Raw genomic sequence first — 23,106 nt, forward strand, 5'->3', positions numbered from 1 at the left:
AAATTAGGAAATGAACACTTAAATTTTCCAGAGCTTAGAAAGGGATATAGCCTAAAGGTTCCTATATGAGTGCCAGAGTAAGTCCAGCAGTCACAAAGTGGTAGTCATCAGTGCTTTTTTTCAGGGCATTCAAGCCTGTTGATTCATGTCAGGAGAGCTCAGATGATGCCTGCCAAGCTGGCCTCTTCATGAGACCTGGGTAGAGGAGCAATTCATGATAGACAGTGAAGCTGTCTAGACACAAGTCAGTACTGTTCTATCAAACCTTGCCAGAAGAGCAGTTCTAGGCATGCATAATTCTGTGTCCCAGCAAATTTAAAGCAAAATAAGTGAGATGAGGTTGGGTGACCCCTAGTGTTAGGAAGAAAATCACAGAACCACAGTTTGGGATTTGGGATGGAAATTTCTCTCAGACATATGCCTGACCGACTGCATGGAGTGAGACACCAGACTCTGAATTGTCACTGACATGAGTGGGAATAGACTTAACACTGTGTGGTTTTAAAAAACTCAAACCCTTGTGATTAGGCAGAGCAGATATAGAAATCATTTTGCCCTCTTGTGAGATAAATAAGATAATCTGGCAGGAAGTGGCAAGATGCCCCATGTTTGTTTTGAAACTGGTTGATGTCCAGGAGTAGACAACACAGAAGAACCTGAATGGACTTCAAATAGTTCCAGGACACACGGCCACCACACATGCATTTCAAATCTCAAGGTCCCCTATCACCATACATGTGCAAGATTTGGAGGTTTGTCATCTGGTGAAGCATCAGCCTTAGTTTATATCTGCTGTGAGAAATTAATAACCCTTCCTATTTATTTCATAGGGAGTGGGCCCAACTGGTGTCTCAAATGAATGTAGAGTTTTAAGGAGCCAGAAAGGGGAGAAATATCCTCAACTTTGCAGAGGCTAGAGACAGTGCTAGCTGTCAGTAAAACCATTTAGGGGCATGCTGGCCTCTTAAAGAAGACATTTTTCACCTTCACCTTAGAACATTCTCAATACACCTTCCCAGTGAAGAGGAAAAATCCACAGTCCAACATTACAGTGCCACAAAGGGGTAAATGCAGGGTAAGTAGAATTTGTCAGCCTCTAGGTTGAAAGTTCACTTGTATTTCCTGCATACAGTATGTCTCCTGAGTTTTTTATTTCCCACATGTTTCTAATTGCAGTAGGAGGGACTGTGACTGAGATCCAGACCTGATGGACTGTGAATGAGAGCATGAGTGTGAGGATGGAGAATAAAAACTCACAGCAGCTGCCAACACAGAGCTGGAGTCTGAGATCTGTCGGGCTTAGATAGACTCCTGAAAGGTGAGGGGCATAGTTTCTGTGCTGAATCAATTTATTCTATCAGTGAAAAAAAACAACAACTCAGCACTAAAGAAATGGGAATGGCATTTTGAAGCTTTGGAAAAACTCTCTCATGCACTTCTGGGAAAGCTGGGCCCTTGACATGCCTAGTTGGCAGACAGGAGGATATGCCTTTGCCCAAACACAATGGGCATCAGAACTTGTTCCACTCTCCACAGTGGGACTTCCACATCTTTAACAAAAGGGAAAAAGTTTTCGAGGAGAAGTAGATTTGAGTAGAAACAAGAAGTCAGGAAAACAAACAAACAAACAAACAAACAAAGCAAAACAAAACAAAAAGAGCTAAGAATCATCTCAAAGTAAATGTCTTCAGTTCCAGCTACTCTGATGCAATGTTATGAAGCTGGAAGTGCATGTAGCCTCAGACTGCTTCCTTTCAAAATGTTCTGGGGTGGGAAAAAGTGTCCAAGGGGAGAGCTGTGATTTTAGTGCTGTGATAAATCATGCAAGAGGACTTCTCAACCTGGCCTTTCAGTATTTGCCAAGACATGGCATGAGGCCATGTGGTATCCTTACTCAGTGCTGCACCTCCCTCCTCTCCCCATGCCTGGTTTCCAAGCAAAAGGCATTCTTCTGTACAGTGCACAAACAACTTCTGTATCCAGAATCCTGCTCTATCAGAAGCTGGCACTCCAAAGCATGCCATGACAATACATGTTGCCCATTTCAGACATAGCTTGAGACATCTTCCAGAGGAGCACACATTCTGGAGGCAAGAATCCATCAAGCAATCTTACTATATTACTATGTACTCTACTACACCAACTATTTCAGGGCTACTGCAATGTGGGTTTATATTGCTGTACAAAATCTGATATAGACATGGTTGTTTACCTTCCATCAAGGATTTCTCTCCTTCTCTTTCTTCAGTCCAAACAGATAAACCGCTTCAGACTGCCTCTGCCTTTCTCGGGAGGATTGCCTAAACCTCAGGAGAACAGCAGGAACATGAAGCTAAAAGGATTGTGCTGCTCTGCATTTACTAGTATTGAACCATGTCTGAACTGAAGGATCTAGTCTCAAATTGTCATTTCCCTAACAGCCACAAGGCATGTGTGGAATTACCTACATAACTAGAAAATCCACTGTCATAACTTGGCAAGGTTAAATATTTTGAGCATAAGTAAAACAGTTGTACTATAAGCAAGGACCAAGGCAGCATTTTACAGACTTTCATGCTACAACAAAGAAAGATGTGTGACATGAAAATAAGAGACCTTTATCTATGCATATCTTTGATAAGTTGGTCTATGTATACTCAGAGCTTCTGTTTATCAGATTATGGGCTATATCTTGCTACCAACACGTTTAATAGCAAAGCTTTCATTCATTTCCTCAGGACAAGAGCATGCCCTAAAGGAACATTCCACTTCATTGGCCTGCCTGAGTGAGGAGCATTTGTAGTACTCACAAAAGCAAAAAAATTCTGAGGAAGCAGAAAGCTCTACCTGCACTTTTGCTGAGTCCTTTTATTTTGTACTATAACCCTTGCCTATATGGCAATCAAGAATAGGCCTGTATATAAGTTAAAGCACTAAAATTGCTTGTGGGCTATTTTGTCATTGAGTAACAGTAAAGTAACACTCTTCATCTCAGCTAATAAAACCCTTAAAAAGAGATCTAGACATTTCCTTGCCATCTGTGATGTTGAGCTTCTCCGTCACTGAACACATCTGCTAAACCCCTGTAAAAGGGGAATTATTTCTTTGCATTTTCCTCCCCAGCTTCTGATAATTGGGTGCTTTGAGACATATCACTGTGGACACTGGAAATCAAGAGTGATATTTGAACATCTTGATCACAATGACATGTACTCTCGTATTCCATCCATTTGAGGAGTAAGGACACAATAGTACAAAATGTATTTATTGGGCCTGGAATATAGAACCTCCTCTCATGTAAAATACAGCTTTGTTGGTCGTCACTGCCCTCTTTCCTGCCCACCATGACACAGAGGGTCACTTCTCCATTCCACTTGCACTGGGATCACTCCCGTTACACTTTGGGTCGCCTCAAAAAAATGTCAGTACTTAATTTAAAATCTATTAATTCCCACAGCTAGACAGCAGCAAACAAGTTTTCAAGGGCTTCCGGAGTGCAAAATCTGGACCAAAATCTCTAGCTATATAATTTCATCAGCAGGAAGTACCTTTCGCAGACCTCACTGCTAGTCAGATAAAAACCACAGATTCTGCTACTGTTGATAAACCCCCTACATTAAAGACTTCAACCTTCAACAATTTTCAATTCCAAGCAAAAACCCTGACAATTTTATTTCCCATGTGCTTCTCATTTTCCAAGAGAAATGCAGTGTCCTCTCCCACTGCATATCAGTTTGTCAGCCCACAACAGCAGGAGACTCATTTTCCAGAATGCTTGTTGCTTACCATTATTTGGTAGCAAATTATTTCCCTGCATCTGTCCTGAAACTGCATGTACATTAAGTCTTCCACGGTGTTTTCACAATCACATAGGAGCTTTTAAACAAATTGCCTTCAGGATACTGAGTTCCACATCAGTAGCCTCTATTTCCACTTGTGTTGTAAAGTCTCTGCATTAGCAGAAGTGGGAATCGGGACAACTTCTAATGAAACTGAATTAGTTTCTGTTAATCTCATAGAGATCCCTAAGTATGATACCTTCTATTATATTTGTATATCAACAGTATACCTTTAATACTTAAACATCTCAGGATTCTTTGGTACTGCATTAGATTAGTTGTGACAAACATATCACATAAACATCCTACATGTCTTGTATGTGTATATCTCATCAACACAAAGGACTGGACAGTTACTTTCATGAAATCATTACGAAATGGCAATTGTTTCACCATGCATCTTACAATTTCTAAACCTTAGGCTGATTGACTCAGTGTTGTGAGAAGATATCTCCACACAGTTATGTCTTCAGATCAATGCTTACTTGAACAGTGAGCATCCTCACTGAATAAACAAAGATTTAGGCAATGTAGATGGGCAAGGTATAATTTAATCATGTTTCATTGCCTCGTCTACAGTCCCACATAGATGGTTATGGTCCCTTTCATTGACTAAGTGAGCAAGTCTACTATGACCGTAATGCAATGGCTAGAGCAGTAATGAAGACCATAGTATATGTGATCAAGTGCTCCTGAAGCACAGTCTAAACTTCCATATCCCTGAGAAAAATATTAACCTTTAGCTCTTTGGAGACTTTGAGACATTCTGTACTCCCTATTTAAAGGTGTCAAAAAATGGTCCAGCCTTTTCTATACAAAGTAAGGTTAAAAGAAAGTACTGATCTTAATGATTGAGGGGTCATTTGAATGGAAAGAGTTCTACATGCCAGTCATCGTGTTGGAGGCTGCTTTTTGCATATTGTCTAATGACTGTTACATATGAAATGATCAGGAATCACCCTTGGATGCACAGCATCTTAGACTTCTTTCTGATCAAAGGCAAGCCAGTTAATTACAAGGCTGTTAAGTCGTGTCTTCTAGTTGCTGTTCAGTGAATCTTGTTTGCTTATGTTTTTGCTCTGAAGACAAAGTTTCTAAACAAGGATACCACAGCATATTCCCCATTGCTCAATTCACCATCAGTTAGTCTATAGATTTCTTAAATGATGTGTGTACAAATATGCAGAAGGAAACAGTGAATGTGGTCTCCCAAGTCTTGTACAAGTTGTCTGACATAAGTCTTCTCAGTTGTGAATAGCAAATTAGTGCTTTATTTCTCTGCCTTAAATGCTCTTTCTTACTCCCTATTTAAAACATTTCAGCTCGAAATGCTGATAGAATATTTCCACAAACATATATGAATGGTCTGTAACCCATTCTATGGATTATGTTATGGATTAAAATGCTTCAGGGTCAGTGTCAGTGAGTTTATGCATCTAGATCTTAAAAATTATCTTTGTTATCTTCATTATCGTGAATACCCACAAAATGAATTTGTGGATATGATGCAAATCTGCCTCCTTAAAACATTGGCCGGCTTTTTATAAGTTCTTTCATAGCATTTACTGGATGCTCCATCTTAGCTCCCGTGATGGCAAATTTGATTTACTGAGAAGGGGCTTCTTAATATAAGTATGTGCATTTTCTTCTTAGTTGTGTATTCTAGGCCAACTATCCTTCTTAGGATCTTTCTTTTGTCAGTCAATCCAGACTTTTTCTGAGTATGTGTCTGAGGAACCACTTATTTTGAATGTTTAGGGTCAAGATTTGGTGGAGGCAATGCACACCTCTCTTTCAGTGGTCAACTATAATCCTAGGTATTCTTGTGCTAAGTAGAAGAGAGGGCTAAAGTGGCTCCATTACTGCCTGTAGGCATGTGACATCCTGAATAAGGTGACTGTGACTTTTCTTATCCAACTCATTCAGCAGACACGAGGGCTACATGAGTTTTCTTTGTATTTTTCTAGGGCTTCTTTTTGCTCAGACCAATTTTATTTCTGCAAATAAAATGGTAAAGGTAAAGATCAGTCGTGGATAAGAGACAGGGATGTAATTTTGACGACTTTTGTGGTCAGTTGTGCACTGATATTTAAAGGGAGTTGGTTGCAGAGTTGTGTTTTGGGTGTTTTGACATTTGACTTGTAATATGAGTTGAGGTAGATGTGGATGTTAATGTCACTATATCTGGTGATAATCTTGGTTTTAAGTGATTTCACTGATTAGAAATGGGTGTTTTTTGAGTAATCTGTGAACAAGCTTCAGGTTAGAGTCATGTTCGATTGTATGTGCGGGTATCTTTGATGCACTTACACAAAGTGAAAGAAATCCAGAACTGTGCATTCTGAACAGTAAATTCACAAGCAGTGATTACAAAATGGGATTTGCACTAATAGTTATTTAGCTTGTCTGGACACCGGTTGGCAAATAAAGTCCAAATTATTCTCCTCTGCTTCAGAGCAGAACAGCAGCATCAACAGAGAACTGAAGGATGTACTTTGTCTGAAAACACTTGATAGCTTTCAGCCGGTTTTGAGCTGTGTTCATAAGTCCATGTTGCTTTTGCTTTTTGCACTGCTGCAAAAGCAGAGTCCACTTTGGGGTCACAGATTTCTTACATTGTACTCATCGCTGGATTTTATCTTGTCTAACTTAGACTTCTAAACATTAGGAATCAAAACTCTCTAGTATGAGGAGAGGTAGGCAGCTTCATAAGACGATTTATTCCACCCATTTTAGTATAATTTAGGTTCAGATGATTTCCCGTATCTTTTCTCTAGTTACAGAGGTGGCAGACAAAGTGATTCATGTAACGTCAAATTCAAATCATCTACAGTAAGAAGACTGCAGCTGAACTGACCTCTCTCAGTTCCCTTTAGAGTTCATGGAAAGTGTAAGTATTTTAGGTATGATCCATCCCATCTATTTATGACATCAATTCCAGAATGTCATATTTCTCCACTGGGGAGACTAAGGGTGACAAAAAAACAAGTGGAGACATTGTCTTTGGAGACTGGCATTTACTAGATGCAATTCTTTTTTATTTTTTTTTAGAGAGAAATCAACTTGATATTCTGTGGAAAGACAAAAAAAAAAAAAAAAAAAAAAAAAAGAAGATCACAAAGATACACCTAATCTGAGATGAGAACCAAGACAATATAACATCAGATAACATCAGCCTGAGTGTGGATTATCTCCAAGAGCAGTCTGAACATATGCCAAAAAGGCACTGGAGTCGCTTGGTAAACTGTTAAATATTAGCTAGGCTGCTACTTTTTTATCACATCAAAAACTCTTTGAAAATAAATAAACAAATAAATAAATAAATAAATAATTCATGTGCCTTTTTACAAATAAATATTGATTAGCAACAGTGTTAATTCCACACAAGCACAAGTTTTATGCAGGAAATTTATCACATCTTTCTGTAAGTCCAGCTTCCTTTCTTCTAAACAACATGGAAAGATATTCCTTTCCTGTGAGATCTAAGCAAGACACAGAGTTAATAATAGTCAAAACTAAATCATTCTGCTTATCTTGGATGAAAAATGTGTATTTCCTTCCCTTCCCTTCCCTTCCCTTCCCTTCCCTTCCCTTCCCTTCCCTTCCCTTCCCTTCCCTTCCCTTCCCTTCCCTTCCCTTCCCTTCCCTTCCCTTCCCTTCCCTTCCCTTCCCTTCCCTTCCCTTCCCTTCCCTTCCCTTCCCTTCCCTTCCCTTCCCTTCCCCTCTCTTTCTCTCCCCTCCCCTCTCTTTCTCTCCCTTCCCCTCTCTTTCTCTCCCTTCCCCTCTCTTTCTCTCCCTTCCCCTTTCTTCTTCTCCCTTCCCTTCTGTTTTTTTCTTTCCTATCATTTTATTTCATCTTGTATTTTGATTTTATTGATGATTTTTATATATATGAACAAATTTTAACTACAAAAATAAAGTTCCTTCAAACTGATCTTTTCAGACTGGGAAAAATTGTACAATCTCTTTTGTTTTTATCTACTCAAGCTATATCTGTTCTTCATTGTACAGGATATCTTTAAGCTGAAAACTTAATATTTCAAGAACCCCGAGTTTTCCAATATTAAACCTTTTTTTTTCTCTGTTCAAGGGTTTCATTTTGATACTTCTGGGTAGATTTATTGGCCCCAGTAAAGGTGCTCTATATTTGGAACAAGTCCAGCAAAGTACTTGAACATACAATCATTTTTGTTTTGCTCTGTTTTGTTTTGTTTCCTGTAAATCTGCTTGTGGATGTAAGGTCTTCCCTCTCATTTCAATGTAGGAATAATATGCAAACAAACAGGAAAACTTCCTTCACACAAATGTTGTAAATATTGCCTCTACATTTGCATCCATACTGCTACAATAATAATCATTTATTCTATTCTGTTTTTTAGTTTAATGTGATGAATTAAAAAGCTTTCTATTTGACTTACCAAGTAGTTATAATTTACTTCCTCTAGTTGCATCCATCATTCTGACAGTCCTGTTACAATGTAGTTTGGGCTATTACAGAGAAAAGTCTAGAATTTTGCTTTGTTTTAAAGGGGAAGGGCTTTTTTTCCATTAAAAATATTATATATATAATGCCTGCTCCTAGTAGCATTAAATCAACCACTACCCTTTATATACTTAGTAGAAAAGGGAGTTGCTTTCACTATTCACACATACAAATAAGGAACTGTTGTCTTAAAAATGTATTCAGAACTAAAAGCTATAATTTTCCTTTCCACACTCTTGTTCTTTGACATGGATCAGAGAACACGGATTAAGGACTTAATCTCACAACCAGGAAATCATATATTTTCAATTGTCAGTTGGGGTTAGATCCATTCTAGTTTTCTCTTATGTTCATGTCTTTGTATTGTTTCTCTGGTAGAACTGTTTTACTCGAATGTTTTACTAAAAATTTACATTGACAGTAGTCTCCAGAATAATTTGTCAATAGGAGAATTAGTCTTATAATTAGTCTTATTTTGCTCTCCAAATCTAAGCGTTACTTCACTTCAGAACTGGAGATTGCAAGGCATGGAAAAGTCAATTGATTTATCTGATCACCTAAGAGAGATTTGGTGGACTGAAGGAAGGTATTGGAATACTGAACTTATACATCAGCTCTTTGGTCTAGGAGATTTGAATTGATATTTTGTGTTACCTAAGCCATTATTTAAATGGCATCATGCTCCACACAGATTTAAAATTCTGTAGAACAGAAAGACAGTTTGTAAATCACGACTTTGGCTGAAATTGCACCAAGAAAATCTGAAAAAAAGACCCACATGTCATAGTTTTGTGGTGTTGCTGTCAGAATTCCACATCATAACATCAAAATAAATACAGAGTAATGTGTAAGAATTAATACCCAGTTTCTGGTATTATACAATGGCACTGTAACTGTAACTGTGACAAGAATGAGATCATGGTATATAGCTCAAACATAAAACATTCATGTTTGGGTATGGATAAGGGAACTGTGCAGGGGAACTGTAGCATCCTGATCACATGAAATCTGTGATTGTGCTGGTAAGGCTTTCCAGAGCTGGGAAACACACAGAATGATTTAACATTATATTAAAATGTTGCAGAGTAGAAAGTGAAGCCAATTGTTAATGACACAAACTTCCCCCACTTGAATTCAATAGACATTTTAATATTGATTTCACTGTAGGAAAGAAGTTCACCTCCAGGATGTCATGGAAAACATGGGCACTGGGGGCTGGAGGAAAGAAATCAAATAAAGGATATGGAAATAGGACAGATGGGATGCACATGAGCGAAGCAGGAGGATAAGGAAAGTGGAGATGTATGGGAAAGTGGGGATCTGTAGGAAAGTGAATATCCCAGTGATGGTTTTAAACTATCAATAAAGCCATTTCTTATATCCATAGCTGGAAAGAAGAGATTTAGCAGTGCCAGTGCTACTACTGTCACCTTAAACCATGATACAAGTAAAAAGTGTCTGGATTTTTTTATTTCTTATGGTTTCATTATTTGTAAGGGGGGATGAAAAGGGGATTTATTCATGACTGTAGTGCTGGGATCTGGCAATCATGCTTGAGGGCTCTGGTGCAGAATTTGCATTGCGGATGTCTGTTCCCATGGGAAACCTTCTGTGTACTGAACTCATTTCAGAGGTCCTTGTAGTTTTCAATAACTCATCCAGCCAGACTGGAATCACCATAGAACATGCTGGATGATTTATCAATGTTTCTTAAGTACCATTCAGGGTACTTGCATCATACTGTTTTTTTAATCTGTCTTTTTAAGTGGACAGCTTTGACACTTGATACCACAGGTCTGTCCAAAACATGTAAGCCATGCCGTCTCATGTAATGCTCTTTCTCAATTGATAGAGAAGTATTAATTCATAGAAAGTTACATGAATCCTACAGTACAAGATAGGAAAGGCAAATTGTTGTCTTGACATTATGCCTCTGCCTGATTTCTAACATGTGATGTGGTCATCCTCCAGAAGTCTTAGAATATTAATTTATTTCTGTCACAATTCTGGGTCGTACAAAGTAAACCAAAACTGTACCTTTGTCATGGTGTCTCTCTGTCTCTGTTTTTGTTATTATTTTATTTTGAATCTCACCCTTTTTATTTTTACTGGCTGTTCCTTTCCTTTGTTACAGAAATAATCAGATTATCTGTTCTCTTCAGCTTGTAGAGTCTACTCCAAAGACCATTTAAATCAATAGTTTATTTCCTCTGACATCAGTGAGGCCTGGATGGGTCCCAAAATGAACATGAGTTAAGTCAGTTTGATAGGATGGGTATTAACTATTCTGATTGCTACTGGAAACAAATTTATGAACCTCTCACTCTAGGAGCCAACCACAATAATTTTAATTATACAAAAGGAAGTATTTATTGTGTAAAAACATTCCAACTACTTCCATTTCTTTTAAGCTACTTCAAAAGTGGGCAGAACTACAAAGTAGTATCGAAAACTCAGGATGGGGTGGAGGGGTATTTCCCTTCCTCTGAAATTCCTCCCCCATATATGCATACTGCTAAACCATCCCTAGCAGGGATTACTTTTATCTCCAGCTCATGAAGAAACTTCTGAAGAGCTTTCTGCTTTTGTCATTGGAAAACACCACTTTGTGCAAAATGGTATGGGAAATGTTTTCTTGAAATAGGAGCTTAAATGTCTCCCACCATGTGCTTCTGTGTCCTTCCTTTGCCAGTATCAAAGTTCTTGTGCAGGAATAGAGGGCACCTTCATCTAAGTTCAAGTGGTTGAAAGAAAGTGAGCGCCCTGTTGAAGATCATCAAGCTACTGAAGATGTACGCAAAACTCCTAAATTGCGTATCCTGCATATCAGGTGAGTAGATCCAGCAAATTTATCCTTCATTTCTGTGTAGCTATGCCAGAAGTTTTTGACTGAAAGTTTGCATCTTCTGTGAATTCAAGAAGAATAGTGGCAATAAACACACTCGTTGTATTTCAGCATATAAGATAAATGAAGAGTAATAATTTTTCTAGACCAGCTGAACTTAAAGTCTTTCTGTCCTTACTAAGAGCAGCTGTAGTACTGTGGTTTCAGTGCTTAAGCAGAAGTTTGGGTTACCCAAATGTGATTTTCAGAAAGACCAAAATACTCTCCAGTGGATCACACGACATGTAATACTGAAAAACCCTGGTTTAATTCCCCTCCTGCACAATGATGCTCTTGTTAGGTTCTGAGCTAGATCAGGCATTGCTTTGTCATTCAGTGACTGCCCGTACTTATCATGGTATGACTCCAGTCTTAGTTGGACTTCTGAAAGTTACTCTTTCTCTCATTTGGTGTTTTCACAACAATTTATGTGAAGGAAGCAGGAAAGTGCTGTTTTTCTCCTGCATCTATCTGCCTTTGTTCATGTGTATTTGTATATGTAGCATAAACAGTAATGTTTTTGAGGAGAACTCTTTTGAGAAGATGTTTAGCTCAACATCTCTAAGCACGCTATAATGAAACAGTTTCTACTCTGTAGAATTCAGAAATTCGTAATGAAATGGAAAATTTCAACAAATCTACTCAGCCTTTGTGAAGAGAATCCCGGTTCTTTGTACTCATACAGACCCAGAACACCTCATCTTTCATCTGAAGATTTCAAAGAATTTGGGTGAATTTAAGCAAGCAAACATCATTATGTCCTGGGACGCAGAAGGGTCTGGGGACTTGGTATTATGCCAATTTCTCCCCCTTCCCTTTGCTCCACCTGAATACTTCATCTTTTCTTACTGGCAGAAGGAGTAACCCCTTTACAAACTAAGCATGGAACTTAATCATTCTTCCTCACTTCTGAATGAAGCCTAGAACTGAAGGTAGCAGGAGAAGAGAAAAAGGCAGTCCTGCAATATCAAAGGCAGCTATAAGAGTTTGAAGTGCTGGCAGAAAGGCAGGAAGAAGGAGCTAAGAGTCTTGAGATAATATGGCTGCACCATGAGGCAGGTCTGTCTTTTTCCCTCTGTTTTTTCCCTCTGTCTTTTCTCCCATTGAACTAGGAGAGATTCATCAGAATGGGCTACTCAGTGGAAAATATGCTGTTTTGAGTGAAGGAAAAGCTTTCTATGGTTCTGGAAGTGGCTATCCAACATACACAAGCACAGAAAAGCCCTACTACTTCCTAAGATAAAGCAGAAAGAGAGGAAAACAGAATCCAAATCTCTTGACTGGAGAGACTGGAGTATCTAACTACACTGTTAGATGTGGCTAGTCATCATGAATACTCACCTCTGCCAAAACAAACTGAATGCTCTGACCTCTTAAATATATTCTGCTATAAAGATAATATTTTCTGCAGATAAAAGTGCCATATGCATTATATATGAAGCTAGAACAGTCAATAGTCTATTCATGCGTTCCTTCCTCTTCTCTATGTGAGACAACTCTAAGAAAACAACCTTGATGTAAATGAAAATTAAGAGAGATATAAGGAGAAGAACCACATAATACATGTAAAGAAGTAGTGGTTCAGGGGAAGGTTTTGCCCCTGAGAAGCAGCTGGTGCCTCACTTTCCATCAGAAAAACATTCCCACTCACAGAATTTTCAATTTTAGTCTTTGGGTTGTAACAAAGTTTCCATCCGTGATCTTGTTCTGCCAAATACATGCACTGCGATGGAAAGAAAGACCCACACCAACAGGACTGGAACACAAATATGGACAGATAGGGGGTGTTTTGAATAAAGAAAACAAACATAAACATTTTCAGGAAATTTATGTAAGAGGATGCATATTTTATGGAGGCCAAGCAGTTGAGCTAAACTAGATTTAGTAGGGAAACTTTGCTCTTTCCTGTCCCATATTCAGTGTTTGTGCACGGAATTCCATGAAGAGAAGGATAGAGCTGTAACTTTCCTTTGCGAATTCACTTGGAGCGGGAAAGACTGCTTCTGCAACCTCAGAAGGAATTTTCATTTCTGACTAGAGGTTTGAGTATCAGACTCATGCCCCAGTCTACGTATAAACTGTATTGCAGATGACCAAAGACGACCTGACAGTTTCAGTGGAATCTGAAGTCTCTATTCCTCCCTGGCACACTTACTACAGGGGACTCTAGATCACAGAAATTCACAGAAATGTTATGTGACATGGTGTCATTTTAAGTGATGTTCCCTGAAATTAATTAGCTCGGTTGGAAATTTAATTTTAAACTATCAAAACATGAATTATTTTCCAGCTCTAGTTATGGACTAAGGGCTGAAAATAAATAAAATAGGATTTTGGAATTTAGCTCAAAATGGAAATCCCAGTAAAACCCATGTAGTTGACCTTCAACCATGTCTTACATAGGTCAGAGCTACAGGAGCACATATTATAGGATCATTCTTTGGCACAGAGGCTAATGCATATAGCATGGTTGGCATCTCTGTTCTACGACTTCTGAATAGTCTATCTGCATCAAAATTGCTCATTGCTTCTGCTTCCTAGCCTGTGCTGAGTCCCAAACCATGCTTAGTAATTGTTGGAGAAAATACTACTTGGCCTTGGACCTAAGCAGTGGCATTTTATCAGTGTTGCGATGTATAGAGCCACATGTATTTGTTTTTCTCATGAACCATGTCGTGTGACCATGTTTGTGAGCCTGGTATGATTGAATTTACTTGTAAAACTGTAACCTTAACCTCTAGAGACACCTCACATTTTGAAATGAAAGTTTCCCTTACAATTCCAGAGCACTGCCTACTTGATATGGGCTCTTAGGACTGAACTCATGAAACAGGTGGAAGAGGAATTAGGACTGCAGTTCAGTCTGAGTTTGAGATTCCTTTGTATATGTGTTTTGATACACATAACTGTATGTTGGTGATGTAAATGATGATCACTGAATAGAGCCTGGACAGCAGTTCAGTTAACCAAGCTTTGGCACCAGTTTTAGGGGGAAGTCACTAATTTATTCTGACCACATAAAAGGCCTGATTTGGTTTCCCACATTACAGATACCTAGTGCCAGTTAAAGTTGCCTCAGGTCATGTGAAGAACCTGGCCTCCAGCTGTTCTTACAGAAAGGCTCTCTTCTTCCATATCCTTGTCTCATCTGTTAAGTCAGTACCATATGGAATAAGTCATACCTAGCAGGACAAAAGGTTTGCTCAGGACCCTCAGTTTATGCCTACTACTCTAAGGCTTCTCAAAGGCAGTAAATGCCAGTGTTGAAGCATCTGCTCTTCTTTGATACCTTTATCCTGTGAATGTTCCTAGATCGTGCCTAATGTGCTGACTTCAACATAAATGAAATGACATCTACTTTCTATTCATGAGGATAGTAATACAGTAATTTAGTAGAATTACTGCCATTGAGAATTTGGAAGAAACTCAGTGTCCGTCCATTTCTTGGTGCATTCTGTCCTAGTGCCATCTGCTCTGTGGCGTTTTCCCACCCAAAATGGGAAGCAGACAGACTACTGTGCAAGCCGGTCACTTCTGGTTGAGTAGAGGGATGATCTCTACAAGTTATGAAAATTATCCACTCAAATTCATTGGGAAAAACAAGAACAACCAAAAACCAGAAAGATGCCTTGAGACAGGTCAAAATACTGACTTCTTGTCGACAAATTGTAGCAAATGCAATTTCCAGCAGCCCTAAGGTAGCCTGCAGCTTTGCCCAGACTTAAAGTGAGTATGTGGTGGTAGCTGGAAGATTGAAGCTGAGTAGCAGAGGATTTGTGGAAATATAAAATACAAGTAAACAATTCTGGAATGGCTTGGCTTGCCCCTTGCTTAATTTATATCTCAAAATATCCCATGACATTCCCATCCTCTAAGTGGCAATGAGACAAGGGTGTTTTTCATGGCATCCTCACTCAAAGCGCTGTCCAGGCACCCACAGATGCGGAAGAGAGAAGGAATATTTCCATAACTTTGTTGCTGTGGGTATGTTTTCATTCAGTGACTATTTGGGCAAGATATTCTTATTTCATTAATGTTTTGACAATAGCTGCTTAAAGCGTGTGGTAGGGTGGTTTCTGGAGACCTGGTCCCCTTCTGCACCCCAGAATTTACTTACAGCCTAAGTTAAAGTTGATATCTGAGTTCCCAGGTTGGGAAGCAAAAAAAGAAATAGCAGTAATGTTAAACGATTTAATAACAGTTTAATACCTTAACTTCCTCTGGCTCAGAGGAAGCAAGGGGCCAGCAGCTACAGCAGAACAAATGAAAACTGGCTCAATCTGATAGCTTCCCCCTTCCCACAGGGAACTGCCGTGGTGCCCTGCCAACAGCAGATATTGTTTAGTGAGGCTATAAACAGTGGGGCATCCTCCAGAGGTCTGAAACTCGCCGTGCTGCCAGCATGACCTGGAATTGTCTAAAGAAAAGTAAGGGATTCTCTGCTAGTTGTTTCAGTGTCAGCATAGCCAGTGAAATAATAGGATTTACATGGAATATTTGCAATATTTTTTCCCCTTCTTTAGTAAAAACAGACGATATTTGACATGGCTGGCGGAATTTTAAGTTCATGCATAGGAAGAATCATTACTGCTCTGTTTATATATAATGCTTTGTATGTGATTTCAGTGAAGGGATTTCCCAGGCTCTGTCTGTATAGGGGTTTTGGAAAACTTATCTCTATCTTAACTCTGACACAGATGCTCCCTGTTGAGTTTTTCTGTTTTCTGGGGCCTACTCTGTCATAGTACTAAATTCCTCAGTTAGACAAGCGGATATGATAATAAATATAATCAGAGTTGGTAGAAAAAATAAATGGATAAATAATAAAAAATAATATTTTTTTGTATTCCTGTATGTGTGCGGAAAAAGTGAAAAAATGGGGGTTTAACTCAGAGTTTCACATAACTCAGGGACTAAAATTATAATTTATTACTCATATTTTAAATTACTTGGGAGGGAGCCATAGAATTGAATTCTTTACTTGATATGGTTCAATACAGTTCACATGTGACTGGATAGTGACTGTCTCTTGTCTCATTGCTTGTGCAGTGGCTGTCAGTAATGCAAGTTAATGGAGGGATATTCATTGAGTGGTAGTACCAGGGACAAGTAAGAGCACTGCTGAGAAAGATAATGTCCAAACAAACCTATCCTATGCCCTAAATTATCCATTTTCCCATCTCCCTTCCCCCTTCGAACAGAAACCATATACTCATCCGTAGTCCAAGCATCAGAGAGGTTTTGCAGTTTGCCCTGGAGGTCAACAGACCTGGGCTAGCTCAGCGAAAGAGATCAGACAACATTAAAAGCAAAAAAGTTGGCTTTACTTGCAACAATGCTTTACTACTTAACAAGCATAGCCCTGATCATGCAGGGAGACCCTTGCAGGCAGATTGCAGAATTCAAGGACTAAATTAATATTGCAAATGAGCCAGACCCTTTCATTTTAATCAGAACCTCATTTTAATGAACTTATTGTGCCAAGAATAAACAATCCCTGAATAGTACTGTAGCCCCCCCCCCCCCCCCCCCAATCTATACTTCAAAACTGTCAAGTTACTTGGGGAAAATATTTATTAGACATTTCAGGAAGTTATCATATAGCTTTTACACCATGGCCTTATTCCAATTTCTTCTCTCTTTGGTGTTTGAAAATTTTAAATCTCAGTGACAGTCAGTTCCAGGTGTTCATTTCTGACTGGAGCGACAGCTTTGAACTCTGTGAAAGAGACCAAACTAAAGAAGGAAAGGTGACAAAATAAAAACAAAACAAAACAAAATACAAAAAAATGGGGGAAAAAAGAAAAAAAAAAAAAAAAGGGGAAAGAAAACCTCTTGCTTAGATTAGTTTGGGAAACTCTTGACACTGTCCACATTCTTCTCCAGCACCTTGGCTTCTTTCTTTCCATGTGAAAGGGAACAGAAAGAGCGGATAATCAACCAACCCTGGTGCACTTTCACAATTTCTGTATAAAATTTCACTTAATGCAATTGTGGCGCCAGGGCTGGGTGTATGATGGTACCATTCAGAATATGTTTATATAACATGACTGCATGCCACTGCGATCCTTTAAATTCTTTTCTAAGAGCTTTACTCACTCCAGGTTCACTCATCCAAAACCCTTTATAATCTCAAATATCTCTGTTACTTTCTCCTTTTAGCAATGGGACTGGAAAGAGGGGGGAAGGGAGATAGTGGAAAGAAGAGGGGGAATGTGTAGCTGGTGTGGGCACTGAGAAGAGTTTGCTTTTTCCACATTCCCAGGACACAAAGAAATATTCTACTTTAACGTGAATTCTCTATTTGCCATCTTCTCTCTGCTCATCCTCCTATCTTTGACCATCTGCCATCCCACAATGCATTTATCAGTGATACTGGAAGTTCTAATGGTGTATTACAGGGCTGTAATAGTGTAAACAAAGATATGTCATGTAGAATTTACTTAGAAAAGACAGTTCCTTATAAAGGTGGTTTTTTTTTGTTGTTTTTGTTTTTGTTTTTGTTTTTTTTGTTGTTTTGTTTTTTGTTAGGTTTCTTTTTTGTGTTTTTTTCCCCCTTCCTTTTTTTTTTTTTTTTTTTTGAATATTCATGCTCTTCCAAGCCTATTAATATAATGTCTAAATGTATATTCCAACATTTGACTCAACTTGCATAATTTCTTCACAGTTTTCTTTAAAACAATATTATTGCCAGACATGAAAATAAGTGAGTTTCTTTCCAGCAAGAACAATGACGGTCTTTCATTTGGATGGCACATTGCTCAGTCATTTTAACCTAGGCTTGGGGATTAAGGGTTGCAGTTTCTCATCATATGTCAAAAAACTACATTAGGGAAGTGAAAGATATTACACTATGGGGTATGTTACTTATTTGTACAAATAGTTCTTATAGCAACAGCACTGCTGTTTAAATAGGAGTTTTGTAGGGTATGTTGCTGTTGTACATTATCCAAAAATTCATTTCTGAATAAGAAAATACTTCCAACAGGAAGGTAGGAATGTGCTATTGTGTAATTGTGGCAAAGAAAAATAGAAAACTCCATCAGGATGTAAAGCATTATTCTTTCACCATAGTGCTGGTCATCTCCACGGAGTTACTGGTTAAGGGAAAAGAGAGAGATCCAGTTACCCATTTTGCAAACCTCTTCTTAAGTTAATTCAGCTTGTCAGGACTCAGTTTCCCCATCCAAACAATCTGACTTCCCTTGAAAACTGCAACACTGACATGTCAAGGGTAAGACAGTTGCTTTGTTAAAGGGAATGGGAACAAAGGCATCAGTTACTGTGGGGCCAAGGTTTTACCTCTTGTGCAGTACAAAGCTCTTTTCTTACTGCTAGTCTTGGTTTTATGTCTGTTATTAGAATTAACTGGGAATTTGTGAAGAAAATAAAATTTGCACTTGGACAGAATAATTTTTCCTCTGTTTCTAACTCCTAAACATATATTTATTCCCAAACTGTCAATATACACTTCAAAATGTTCAAAAGAGATGATATCTCCTGCTCTTCTTGTTTAATCTGACAATGCTTATTTTAATTTTTTTTTTCTAATAAAAGATTATAAAAATAGAAAAAAAATAAATAAATTTGTTTGAAATGCATAAAATTAGCCGAAGTGTTTGTTGTATATATTTTTTTTCTGGTTGGTTTGTTGGAAGGAGCAGGTTTTCTGGAATCTCAAAAACCATCGTGCAATTGGAGCTATCATTTCCACAACTTGATTTACCATGAATGGTAGCATATTGGAATTCACTGGGAATGCTCCTTTGAATATCTGGCTATCTGAATGTGCTGTGAACAAACTGAAAATAATATGAACTTTAAATGCACGCCTTAATTCTTATCATAGTAGTGCAGGAAAATAATATTTATTTCCATGCTGTTTTCTTCATGGACTTTTTACTAACAAGTAAACACATCCAGTGATCATTCTGTGGATGTGTATGTTTTAATAGGCATTTTAATATAGTAATGTAGAATATGTTTACTGCCATTCATTAGGAGTTTGATATCAAAATGTCTTACAACCTGTCTAAATTCATAATAACTGCATACTTCTGAATATTTTAGCTTTGCCTACAACCACCTTGGAGGTTTATCACATTATGCATAGAAAAATATTGTGGGAAAGCACAATAAATATAATCTCAGCAGCTATTCCCTTCAAAGACTTTCAGTTTTATGCATCTTGAATTCTAAATAGGTTTATTGCCAATTATACATGATGATGAAGCTGTAACATGGAGTATATGCCACATTTAAGAGACTCACACCAGCGGATGCTCTTGTAAATATATTTTTGCTGCAAACCAAGAAATCAGTGTTGTGAAATCCTCCCAAAAGCCCACTGCTGCACTTTCTCAACTCAGAACATGTAAGCGTTCATACTCTTTGATGGCTGACTTCTTATAAACTCTGGCCAAAAGCAACCACAACCCAAATATGTTTGTTTACACCCAGTTTTGCCGTATTGCAGTAGCACTGGAGATGTATTTGAAGCACAGGATTTGCTATGAAAACATCCTATATCCAACAATATTTATAAAAATTATAGTATTGGAGAGAACACTGAGGGGGTCATATATGGTGATTTATCCTTTCTTGTCCTTCTCACAAGCACATGGGGGGAATAAATTAACTTCTTTAGCTATTTTCTTTTTTTTACACTGCAGATGACTGTTGCCATATTTCTTCTCTTCTCAGCCCTAAGTAAGCCATAATTTTGCTATCTTCTCTTCAGTGGTTTACCACATTTTTGCTGCTTTTCTGGATGCTCTCGTTTCAACTCTGTTTTTAAATTGCTTTCCTCAGTACTGAACACTGTATTTCAAATGAAGCAGAGCATAACCAAGGGGAGGTTTCAAAGATTTTATTTGAATACACAGGGCAAATAAAGACAGAAAAACATGGCAGTTCTTATGCTTAAATTTACACATTTGGAAGTGGGACAGAGAGAAACTAAGTTTTGGTCCTGTCGATGTAAATGTTCTCTATTAACTTCACTAACTGATGACCTAAGGGAGCTTCATTTTAGTTAGTTCCAGATTTACACCTAAGTGTTGCTGCAGGCTTGAGATGTGAAAGTCTTTCCCAGCCTCACACCAAAGGAAAGCTGTGAACAGAATCCAGAACTGCCTAGTCTTAATTCAGTACCTTAACCACAAAACCACAGCTTTTAACCTGTGGAAGAGAAGTTGTCAGGCCTTCTAGAGACATAAAAATAATACTCACCTGTTTGTTGCAGACTTCAGCTAGGTTTATCATAATGATTTCACAGTTTAGTTTACAGCCAGTAAAACAAAAACTAGCACCTGAAGGCCTGTGATAATTTTGAATGTGTTCTTCCTTTAATGTTTCACTTTCTTTGTGACTTGGCCCTAGGATTTCAATAGCCACATTTACAGATACTGCAATGGGTTATATGACTTTGAGGATTTTGGCAGTTGATAAAATTTTATCTGCAGCTGAGCTGTCATCTCAGCACAAACCCTACATCTCTTTATTCATCCTGATTTCCTCTAAGAAGGAAATCTTACTTTCTTTCACAAGACCTGGACAAGGTCAGTTTAGGGCTGTAAGAATATGTCTTTCTTTCAGTGCTATCGAGTGAAGCTGAGAGTTTTGATTCTGCAAAACATACATTGCCCTACCCAAATGTTTAACTAAATATAGATTGAGAGGATGAGAGGAAATGTGCCAGGATCCAGAGTAACAACACCTTTTTCACACCTGAAACACGAGCAACATGAAAATTTAATCTCAAAGGTATGATGTTTTATTCACTTTGCTATTCTATTCTTTTGCTCCCATATCATTCTACAAACATTATTTAAAAGGAGCAATCTCCTTTTGTGTATATTAACATGTCTAATGTTAATATATGTAATGTCAAATAAACAGCAATAAAAATTTACTGCACATCTGAGAATGTGTTTCCCAGTCAGGAAAATACATGGAAATGCCTTTAAGTCTATCCATATTAAGGGCAACATGTAAGCAAATAACTTAAATCTTTTACTAAGTATGTGCTTAAATAAATAATAATGCCTTTCCTGCCTATCTTTTTCACATTGCATATAAGCGTATCAGAATTCCTCTAAGCTTCACTTGTTGACATAGGAAGAATCTTATTGTTAGAAGACCAAAGTAGGAGGTCTAATAACATTTCCTAAGTAGATGAACCACATAAATAGAACCAGGAAAAACATAATTTGCTATCTCTTCTGGGGGGGGAAAAACAGATGATGTGTCTTAAAAAGTTTGTTTCCCGATCTCTGATCTTTTATTAGGTTGTAACCTGTACGAATTATATCTGCACTGCAATAAAATGAAGCTGGATTTATTTGTAGGCACTGATCTTCTTAAAAAGATGGTATTTTAAAAAATCTAGTAGGAAATAGAAGCCGTACATAAAATTATATCAGATTTAGGAGAGAAGCAAATTATACACTGATTATGCTATTATAACATTTTAAATACATTTCCATCATGTGTTGTCATTTCCCTTTCTGAAAGAACATTGTTTCAGGTATCTTTATAAAAATAGCAGTTTCCATAGAACAAGAAGCTAAGTGAAGCCACTACCAAAATATCCTCATAATGAGGCAACACTGTACTCAATAATAATGCAAAAAAAAAAAAAAAAAAAAAAAAAAAAAAAAAAAAAAAAATTCTGGAAAGAATCCAAGCTTCTTATTTCAGGCTTCAGACATCCTCTCACTGATGAATGAGGGCAGGAGGAAGTTTACCTAGTGGTAATCAGTAAGCTCTGATTCATCTTGCTAAAATTTAGGTGCCTGGGTATCCAAAAATTAGGTGTCTAGTCATGGCTAATTATCAATGTTCCTTCCTCAGTCAATAAAGAGAGATAGGCAACACTGGAAAGTGATTCAGTCTACCTATCACAGGGCATTTATCTTGGGATGCAATGAATCTCTCTGTTGATGTCTATTTCTGTCCGTTGATTACAAAGAGAGTCTAGGTGGTTAGCTTAGATTAGATACCTGACTTGTAGATAACTAAATTTAGGTGAGATGACTCTCCTGGTAAGTAATTACTCTTATTGTTGATACTGGGGATAATTTCTACTGATATCAGGACCTGATGTTTATCTTTACACCCTGTGTATGCCACATAATTTTCCAAATGGTAATAATGCTTTCCAGAAATGGAAACTCATGCCTGAATTTGTACTTGCCCTGATCACCTCCCCAGTGGCTGTGAATAGTAAAGTAATCTGTAGCTACCATCTTATTCTGTAGTATACTACTGAAATAAGGAACTCCCACAATCCATCCCTGGAAGAGACAAATTTCAGTGAGGAAGGAATTCACTGATTTACACATCTGCAAAATCAGCATTAATTAAATTCTGCCCAGTGTAAAAATTCAGGCATTAAAAATCCAGATCCATTTTCTTACTAAATGTCCCTATTATCTCAGATAAAAAATGCAATAGTACTAAAAATGTAGCTTTGACATCTGATGGCTGACTACACTTTCAAAGAAATGACTGTTTATGGCGATTGATAAGAATAATTTTGCTGATTCTGTATAGAAAAGTGAAACAGAACTGGGTTCAGTTCTGTGGATGGATCACTCTCCAGCTTACTTCTTGTATGCTGTGCAATGGAGGAGCCTACACAAAGCAGAGGTCTCTCCATCCCCAGTTCTGCAACACAGAAGCCTCCATAATCTGAAACCTGCCACTTACTCCTGCAAAGTGTTCCCCGGCATGTAACTCTCAATGTTGTGCTATTAAAAAAGTCCCCTTAGAAGAGGAAAAGGAAAGTGGAACAATTTTCCCATTAATTCAGGCATTATTAACTGAAAAAAATAAAAATGAGTGGAGACAGAGATAGGCATACTACAGGACACAGGAGGAAATGTGCTGAGTGCTGTCTAACACAAATATGACTGGTC

The sequence above is a fragment of the Excalfactoria chinensis genome, chromosome 1, assembly GCF_039878825.1.
Source record: "Excalfactoria chinensis isolate bCotChi1 chromosome 1, bCotChi1.hap2, whole genome shotgun sequence".
Classification (NCBI taxonomy): domain Eukaryota; kingdom Metazoa; phylum Chordata; class Aves; order Galliformes; family Phasianidae; genus Excalfactoria; species Excalfactoria chinensis.